Here is a 9,948-nt window from a genome sequence, read left to right as displayed (position 1 = left end):
GGCTGCACCAAATGAAAGGGGCTAATGCCAAGCTGCTGAGATGAGCCCTGCTCCTCCAGGGGTATGACATGGAGGTGGGCCATGTGCGGGGGAGGGCCAATGTTATAGCCGATGCTTTATCACGGGGTGGGGGCCCTGAACTTCCCCAGGACACTGGCGAAGTGACGCTGCTCCGTTCAGCCTCGAAGGGGGGAGAGATGTGACGAAGTGGGGGGGTTTTCTTGGTTTTTCCTTGTTTTTTCCAATGGTTTGCATGCCAAAGGGGTGGGACTCAGTTTCCCTGGGGGTTACTGGTTTAACGAGGTGATGGGAGAGGCAGTTTGTTGTTACAGAGGCCCAGCGACGGAACTTGGGACCCCGGCCAATGGCCTGGAGAATGGATACCCCAGCGACTGGTGACCGGGAGGCCCAGCCCGGAGGTCACAGCCGGTTCTGGCCAGTGGGAGGACAATGGGCTGCGGGGAGAGGACCCCAGTGACCTGACCAGCCAGGTCCAGCCAGAGGGGGCCAGAGGATGGCTGAGAGGAGAGGGGGCCCAGATGACCCTGTTTACCTGGATAGAAGACAAAGGACAGTGGCCGGACGTGGGGGAGGTGATATCAGATGCCCAGCGGGAAAGCACAGGGGCTCTGGGCTGGAGAGAGGGAGCAGGCAGAGCCCACCTGGATGCAGGGGAGAGTGGGATGTGCTGTGCTGATGGAGGCCAGGCCTGAGGACCTGATTGTTTCCTGTGCTGGGTTCAGACGCTCAATAAACCCTCCTGTGTTACGCTGACTGAGAGTCGCTCTGGTCTAGAGAACAGGGGACATTATTCCCTCTGGGAGTGAAGAGAGACAGGCGTGCTAAGGCTCAGAGGTGCGGTTCCAGGAGGTGGAGGGGCTGAACCCCGGAGACAGAGCAGACCCCCGAGAAGGGCTGTCACACTGAAGGGGGTTCCCCCCAGGCACCGCTTGGGGCCAAGAGTGGCCAGGACCTGGGAGTCCGTTAAAAAACTCTTCTTCTCCAGGTGCAGTAACCCAGTGACACGTGGCGTGAAGCCAGACCCAAATCACCCCCACATGTGGGTAGGAGGTCAGTATGACACACACACATTCGCCCTCCCGCCGGGCGCTCAGGGCCTCTCTCTCTGAGCTCGTATCGAGCTTCTGGAGAGGCGCCCTCGGGCGACTCCTCGTGGATCTGGCCGCAGGCATCTGTAGGCGGATGGGAACGGCTGTGACTGTGGCGGGTAACGGCTCCGGAGGCCAGGCGGCCGGTTGGAGCAAGACGCTCGCCCCGGCCTCTAGGATGGGCAGCCCCCCACTGAGGTCACTGCCGGCCTCAGAAAGAGTCTAAGGTGGGAAACCCCGTAGCATCCCCGCCCAGAACCGGTTTGAGCTGGTCCTTGTTTACCACTGCACCACTGCTGACGGTTGAAAAGGGCGGGAAGCAGTCTAGCTAACCCACGGGTCACATGACCAATACTCCATTTTGGATTCTAACATGGATGCCACCCAAATACAATAAACAGTGATAATACAAACACAAACTTTAGGATTTGGCCCCTAACAATAGTAAACCCAAAATGAACTTTCTTTAACAAAGGCTGAGCTAAAGATTCAAATAAAAGCAAGTGTAAGGGCCTGAAAACAGGCTGAAGAAAGACACATACAATGCAATCTGTAACTCCTCCCCCCTCCCAGGGGTGGGGCTGGCTGGCTCAGGGGGCTGGGAAGTGTCTGTGAATCCACAAGAAGGGCACACTGACATGTTGCACTGAGACTGAGCTTTAAGGGTGACAACCTGCCCGCCATGTTCACCCCATTTCATAAAATGACGATAAATCTTGACCAAATTATGCCTCGGGTGGTGTCATTCGAAAATTCATAATCTGCTGAACATTATTGTCCTGCTGAAATACGGGTAGCAATACTGTGGATGAAGTTATAAGATTCTACAGTACGATTGTTACTGTAATTCTGGGTAACGCCCACGCACCAGTTTTTCAGAGACAAAGGCACGCAGGCCCCAGACAGGTGTTAACGAGCCATTGTCCAGCCAGGGGGGGGCGGGGAGAGGTATAAACAAGAAATGTACATTTCATCGCTGTGGCAGTTCAAATCCCACATCCACTGCTTGTCGCCTGCACCCCAGCTGGGGGACTCCTCAAAGAGGACAGCGGTATGAAAACAAGGGATAGTGCCCTGCATTTTACCTCTCCTCTTCTTCCATGTGTCGACCGAAACCACCAGGAGACACCTGAAGCCAATGAACTGAGGAAGAAGGGGGCCTCAGGCTGCAATAACAGCAGGCCTGTGAAATGAACTACAGCTTAGGATGCAACAAATCGTGCTGGAGTGACTCAGGTTGTGTTAATGTTCCCTCCACATCGGCGTGGGTGGGAACCGCAGTTGGGGACTCCAGGGCTGGGGCAGGACATTGGCCTTTGCTGAGCTGACAGACCCGTCCGGCACCGGGAGCGGACCGGGCCGTGCACGAGGCAGATCTCCAGCGGGGAGCTGGAGGGAGGCAGGGATCGAGCACTTGCTGGGGTCGCTCTGCAGTTTAATTCATGAGGAGCCGGCTAGTGGCACAAGCCACAGGCTGGAGACTGGGTGTGGGCAGAGGCTGGAGGGGGGACAGGTCGCCAGCAACGCAGCATCTTGGGCTGGAGCGGGGGAGGGGCCACGGCTGTTCCCCAGCCCAGCTCGCACCCTGGACAGCACCACCCCGGTCAGACGTGAACATTCCCAGCAGCTGGTGTGAAAACCAGAGCCGGGGTGTGGGAGGCTCAGGGGCTGAGTGCACAGGCTGTGGGGGAGGGACGCAGAGACAGGGCACTGCCCCCAGCTCTGTGTGCACATGGCTGGGGGGCAGGCGGGACGCCGGACTAGAGGGGCCCGTGGGTCTGCGCTGTCTGGTGCCGGGCGGGTTTGGCAGGATGTGGTTTCCCTGTGGGAGGGGGGAGTTGCAGTAGCTGTGGTTCGGTGCCCGCTCAGCGCTGGGCTGGGCGCAGAATCACCCGGGCCCTGGGTAAGTACAGACAGACCCTGTGTGTGAGTCCCAGCCCCGCCCCGCTCTAACCACTAGTCCCCAGTCCTCTCCCCAAGCCAGGGCTAGAACCCAGGAGTCCTGGCTCCCAGCCCTGCCCCGCTCTAACCACTAGATCCCACTCCCCTGCTCTGCTAGGTCATTTCCCCACCCTCTCTCCCACCAGCAGCATGCAGCGATCTGGGACCCACTGAGAGCAGCAAATCACAGAGCCCGTGAGTCCCCCCCGGAGCTGCGGAGCGGGAGGATGTGGGTGCCAGGAGCCAGCCAGATGCCCCCTTCCACCAAGCTCTGCATTGAAATCATCCTCGCACTCCTCTGCCAGGGTAAGAGAACAACAGCAGAGACAGCTGGGCTGGCAGGAATCCCCCGAGCTGGGGAAAGAACCCAGGTGTCCTGGGTTCCAGATGCCTCCTGCTCTAAGAGTTGATACTGGTCAAATAAATTATGGTTTGGGGAAATAAAGGGGCTCTAGCAGAGGGCGGGGGTGTGTGGAGTCCAGGGCTGGACTAACAGGGGGCTGTAGGTCGGGAGTGAGGGGCACCGGCAGAGCTGTTGGGAGAATGTGATTTCAAAGCAGCATTTCCCCCAGGAATTGAAATGGGGGGGGGGGGGTGTTTGAAGTCACAGGGGATGAGGGGTGAGCCCGTGAGGGCTAGGGGGGGCTGAATGGCACCATGGTAACAGCTGAGAAATAGTCATGGCCATTTTATTAGCTCTAACTCATGCTGTAAAACCATCAGCCACATTAGAGCTGGCTACTCAAGCCTTCTATGAAGCACGACAGCTCCAGCCTTCTTGGCTTCTTGCTGTAAGTTTGCCCTTGTTAAATGTCGTCAGTTCCCCATCGGTGGCTTCTCCTGTGCCCGGTTCTGCCAGGCCTTCACGGCAGGCTCCTTCCTTCCTGCTCCTGACCAGGCAGACGGCGACTCCCCCCAGAACACAGCGTTCTCTTCGGTGAGGAAAGAGGTTTTCCCAGGTTGGACTAATTTGAACTTCAGTCCTGGAGCATCTTCTATTTTCTCCAAGACGTTTGGGCTTTTTGGACTCTTGCTGAGAAAAAGAGTGTAATGAAGACCTTGAATTTATGGCTTTTTAAATGTCTTTTCAAGATTCTGCAGCTCATACTAGTTCTAGTTGGATAGATTACAGCATTGTAGGGCTGGAAGGGACCTCAAGAGCTCATCTAGTCCAGTCCCCTGCACTCATGGCAGGACTAAGTATTATCTAGACCTTCCCTGACAGGTGTTTGTCCAACCTGCTCTTAAAAATCCCCCATGATGGAGATTCCACAACCTCACTAGGCAATTTATTCCAGTGCTTAACCATCCTGACAGTTAGGAAGTTTTTCCTAATGTCCAACCTAAACCTCCCTTGCTGCAATTTAAGCCCATTACTTCTTGTCCTACCCTCAGAGGTTAAGGAGAACAATTTACCTCTCTCCTCCTTGTAGCAACCTTTTATGTACTTGTACTTGAAAACTGTTCTCATGTCCCCTCTCAGGCTTCTCTTCTCCAGACTAAACACACCCATTTTAAAAACAAATTTCCTCATGATCTATGACCTTTTTCTAGACCTTTAATCATTTTTGTTGCTCTTCTCTGGACTTTCTCCAATTTGTCCACATCTTTCCTGAAATGTGGTGCTCAGAACTGGACACAATACTCCAGTTGAGGCCTAATCAGTGCAGAGGAGAGCAGAAGAATTACTTCTCATGTCTTGCTTACAACACGCCTGCTAATACAGCCCAGAATGATGTTTACTTTTTGTCAACAGTGTTACACTGCTGACTCATATTCAGCTTGTGATCCACTATGACCCCCAGATCCCTTTCCGCAGCACTCCTTCCTAGGCAGTCATTTCCCATTTTGTATATGTGCAACTGATTGTTCCTTCCTAAGTGGAGTACTTTGCATTTGTCCTTATTGAATGTCATCCTATTTACTTCAGACCATTTCTCCAGTTTGTCCAGATCATTCTGAATTTTAATCCTATCCGCCAAAGCACTTCCAATCCCTCCCAGCTTGGTATTGTCTGCAAACTTTATAAGTGTACTCTCTATGCCATGATCTAAATCACTGATGAAGATATTGAACAGAACTGGACCCAGAACTGATCCCTGTGGGACCCCACTCGTTATGATCTTCCTGCATGACTGTGAACCACTGATAACTACTCTCTGGAAATGGTTTTGCAACCAGTTATGCACCCACTTAGATTGTATTTGCCTAGTTTATTTATGAGATGATCATATGAGACAGTATCAAAAGCCTTATTAAAGTCAAGGTGTACCACGTCTACCGCTTCCCCCTATCCACAAGGCTTGTTACCCTGTCAAAGAAAGCTATCAGGCTGGTTTGACACGATTTGTTCTTGACACATCCATGATGGCTGTTACTTATCACCCTATTGTCTTCTATGTGTTTGCACATTGATTGCTTAATTATTTGCTCCATTATCTGTCCAGATCCTGCAGTTAAATTGGCCTCTGCAGTGCGTATAGGAGAGATTAGGATTATACCTTTCCCTGAGCAAAGCTTGTACTCCACAAGGTCTTCCAGAGAAGTTTGCAGCTCCATCAAATGCAGAAGCAGCATCTCTTTGGGGTCCAATTGACAAGCATTTAACTCTTCTGAGATGTGGGTTGTCAGAGATGCGGCCGATGTGTCGTCTATAACGTGAACATCTAGAAATGCATCGACTGGCCTCCCACGGCCATCTGGAGAACGTCCGCAGTGACTTCGTACTTGACACCCATTTGCACGGTGCATTTCTCAGCCATGTCTGCACGTTGTCTGAATGCGGGAGAGAGTTCTTCACTTTCCCAGCTCCTGAGTCTTTCACTGTTGCTCTGCTGCTTCTAGCCAGCCAGCTGCATTTCTTGCAGAAAGCTCGGGAGCGTTTGCCGGTCTTGTTCAAAACCAGCGTCCACATTCAGCGTTAACAAGTGACAACGCACTTCACATGGGCCTCACGTTGGGGTGTGACACAAACTGCGCTGTGTCTCCAGCATTAAGTGCTTCTAAATCTGCCTGTGCCCGTGACTGGCTCAGAGGTTTCCTGCAGACCAGACGCTTGGTGTTTTGCAGCCCTTTCACTGGGCTCGTCAGCACTGGCTTTGCTGATGGGCCTGGCAAACCAAGCGCCTCCACTTTTCCCCGCTGTAGCAGCGAGACGCTTTCCTTCCGCGTAAGCTTTGTGGCCAGAGGTGCACCAGGGGCTTCCTTTGCACGGTCACTAAATGGGAAACGTTTGAGCGACAAACATGGAGAACAGCCCTTAGGTTGCGGTTTCTTCAGTAGGTAGCTTGGTTTGTGCTTCGGGCTGTTGGGACGCCGATAAACCACTTGAAGCTGCAGATGGCGAGTTGGTGCAGTCTTGGTTCCTGGTATGTTCTTCCCCTTGGTTGGTTTCAACACTCGGGGGTGAATGAGGATTTCAGGGTGGCTGCACCCCCCCTTGTGGGAGAGGGAAATCCCTGATACTGGACAAATAATTTATGGTTTGGGGAACTAAAGGGGCCCTGGCAGAGCTGTGGGGTGGGGGAACCCAGGGCTGGTCTGGCAGGAGGCTGCGGGTCGGGAGTGATGGGCACCGGCAGAGCTGTGGGGACAATGAGTTGTCCAGGAAGAGGGGGGCTGGTTAGTAAAATGCCCCTCCCCCAAACCCTTGACTCCAGCCCGAACCTGCTTCCTCTTTCACCAGCTAATAAAGGCAAATATTGTCCCAGTTGAGAAATCGAGTCTCGTTATCAGACTCGGCCCCCGTCAGTGACTTGGAAACACACAGCTCCCCATCCTCCCCCCCCCGCCCCCCGGCTCTAACCACTAGCTCCCCAGTCCCCTCTTAGAGCCAGGAGAGAACCCAGGAGTCCTGGCACCCATCCACTGCTCTAACCACTAGACCCCCTCCCCTCAAGCCTCCCATATTTCATCTCTGCTCCGTTGTTGGTGTCTTTTTATTCTCTCTCCCCAGGGAAGGACAGAGCTCTGGGTGGGGGTGGGGGTGGATCTAAGGGGGTGCGGGTCGGGACTGAGGGGCACCGGCAGAGCTCTGTGTGGGGGCGGGGTGGATCTAGGGGGGCTGTGGGTCGGGACTGAGGGGCACTGGCAGAGCTGGTCTGTTTCCCCTGCAGGTCGGCTCTGCCAGGCAGACGTCTATCGGATCCAGGTCCCATCCAACGTCATGGCCCAGCAGGGTCTCTGCGTCCTGCTCCCCTGTAATTTCACAGCCAACTTCAACTCCTCCGGGGTCGCCTACAAATACTGGTTCAAGTACGACGACAGGGACACCAGCCCGGCCGTGGCCACCATAGATCCCGGCAGGGCCCTGCGGGAGCCTGGGGGCCGGATCAGCCTGGTGGGGGATGCCCTGGACGACTGCTCCCTGCTCATCAGCGACGTGAGAGCTGGAGACAGGGCCCGCTACTACTTCCGCTTCGAGAAGGGAGACTTTAAATACACCTACCGTGAGACCCAGCCGCTGGTGGATGTGACAGGTGAGGCCGGGGTCCCTGGAGAGCTCAGCAGGATTAACTCTGCTTATACCCAGTGGCGGGGAGTCCCGTGGGTTAGCCCCACTAATACCCAGGGGCAGGGAGTTCCGGGGATTAACCCCAGTAATTCCCCACTGAGTTGAATTTTAATGGTGTCACCTGCTTAGAGCTGACGAAGCCGCCAGTGCTGGGTGTCCCCAAGGTGCTGCTCTCTGGACAGCTGGTGAATGTGGCCTGCCAGGCTCCGGGGACCTGCACCGGGACCCCTCCCCAAATCACCTGGACAGGGGGGTTTGACTACACAGCCAGGAACGTCTCGGTCGCCCTGGCGAACGGCAGCGTTTCCTACAGCTCTGAGCTCAGCTTCACACCGGCCCCAGGGGATGATGGCAAAGAGCTCGTCTGCACCGTCACATACCCCGCCGTGGTTGGGGTCTGCACCCGCAGAGCCGTCCGGCTCCATGTCCGCTGTGAGTGACCCCATCCAGCTCCGGCAGGGGAGTGGGGTCTAGTGGTTAGAGGGGCAGGAGCTGACAGCCCGGACTCCTGGTTTCTATCCCTGGCTCTGGGAGGGGCATGGGGTCTAGTGGCCGGGGGTGGGCTGAGAGCCAGGACTCCTGGGGTCTATAGGAGGGCACTGGGGTCCCAGCAGGCAAATCCCCCCCACATCCTGCGTCCCGTTGCAGACCCACCGGAGCTCCTGCCGCGGGGGAATTGCACAGTGCGGGGCCCGGGGGAGCGGCCACGTGTCACTGCGCGGCCGAGGGTAACCCCCCGCCCCACCTCGAGTGGCGCTTGCCCAACCGCACCCTTCCCGGGGGCCCTGAGCTGTGAGCGACCTTGTGGGCGCGGGTCCCGGCCGTGAGCGGGGAGCTGCGGGGCCCGGCTGGGGCCCTGGCCATCGTGTCCTGCGCTGCCACCAACGCCCATGGGCAGAGCCAGGCCGCGCTGCCCATTCTACCTGCAGGTACCGGGGACCGGCGGGGGCTGGGCATGGGATCCAGTTTTGCCATTAGCTAAAAGCAGTGGCCTGTTCGTCTTCAGGCAGAGATGTATATGTGAGGAAATACGGTGCTATGTGCCAGCCACTTAGACAGATGGCAACCCACGTATAAGTCACACAGTCCCCACCTGCCCCTTTCACCTCTGTGCCTCCCTGGAGAGGTGGGGAAGGGGGCTCAGTCCCCATGGCTAGGCCAGCCCTCGGCCGCTCTCCCGCTCAGGGGACCCTCCCCCTGCGCCATACCCACCAGTTCATTACAAGCCCTGTAGGGCCCATCGCCGCCCAGCCGATCCCACCGCTCACACCAGCTGTTGGTTTGCAGCGGGCTTCTCCCGGACACTCGTGGTGGCCTCGGCGGTTGCTGGGAGCCTCGTGCTGGTTGGTGCCGGGGCTGCAGTGGCCTGGAAAGTCGTGAAGGGAAGGTGAGACTCGGGTGGGACGGCAGAACAGTCTGGTGGGAACTATAGCCTGGAATGGGGGAACAAATGGATCCCCCAAGATCAACTATCACTCCTTGGAAGTGTGAAATTCCACCTGCTGCCCGTCAATCCCGACCCACAGCCCCCTTGTAGCCCAGACCTGGGCTCCCCCCACAGGGAGCTCTGCTGCTTTGGGATGGCGGTGCGGGGGGGGGAGATATTGGGATAGATGGACCCATAGGTCTGATCGGAGCAGGAGGGAGGAGGCGGGACACCAGGCTAGATGGGCCTAGAGGCCGGATATTGATGCTGGTTTCACCCCAGGCAGGGCAGCAGGGGCCCCGCCAGGGCTGGACGGTGCCAAGGGACTGGAGATGGGCAGGTCTGTCACTCCTCCGAGCAGCCAGAGTCTACGGCGCCCTCACACAGACAGGTGGGTTCCCGGCCCTTCGGTGGCTTATCCCAGACCCTGCACCCGCCAACCCTGTCCCTGCCCCATCCCCCACCCCCACCCTGCTGGGATCCCTCCCTGAACTCCACAAGGGCTCTGAGACCCCCCTCCCCGGCTCCCAGAATCCCCCTCTGCTGGGATTTCCCCCCTCCAGCACCCACCACTGGTGTCCCCTCCCATCCTTTCCCCTGGGCATGGCGGCCACTCTTCCCCACTAACCCGGTCTCTCCCCACACAGAACGCCACCAGGGAAGGGGGAGCCCTTGAGAAGAAGGGGAGAGGAGGAGGAGGAGGAGGAGGAATATGCTACAGGGAGAGAGGCGACGGGGAACAATTCACAGAGGAACACATCTACGCCAACATCTAAGGCCAGAGAGGGGGACAGGGTCATTGCAGGGAGTGAGCTAAAGAGAGACTGGTGTTAGCGGTGGGATATCCAGCCTGCCTTGTGGCTAAGGTGCTAGCCTGGGACGCTGGACACCTGGGACCTATTCCCAGCTCTGCTACGGAATGCCTGTGTGACCCTGGGCAAGTCCCCCCCCCCCTGTGC

General features: G+C 56.8%; 1 pseudogene; it reads left to right on the top strand.

The window, feature by feature from the left end:
- Positions 1–3,277: 3,277 nt before the first annotated feature.
- LOC135892123 (sialic acid-binding Ig-like lectin 13) lies at positions 3,278–9,765 on the top strand (annotated as a pseudogene).
- The last annotated feature ends 183 nt before the right edge of the window (positions 9,766–9,948 follow it).

The sequence above is a fragment of the Emys orbicularis genome, chromosome 20 (genome assembly GCF_028017835.1).
Source record: "Emys orbicularis isolate rEmyOrb1 chromosome 20, rEmyOrb1.hap1, whole genome shotgun sequence".
Classification (NCBI taxonomy): Eukaryota; Metazoa; Chordata; order Testudines; family Emydidae; genus Emys; species Emys orbicularis.
This window is presented reverse-complemented; position numbering and strand designations above follow the sequence as displayed.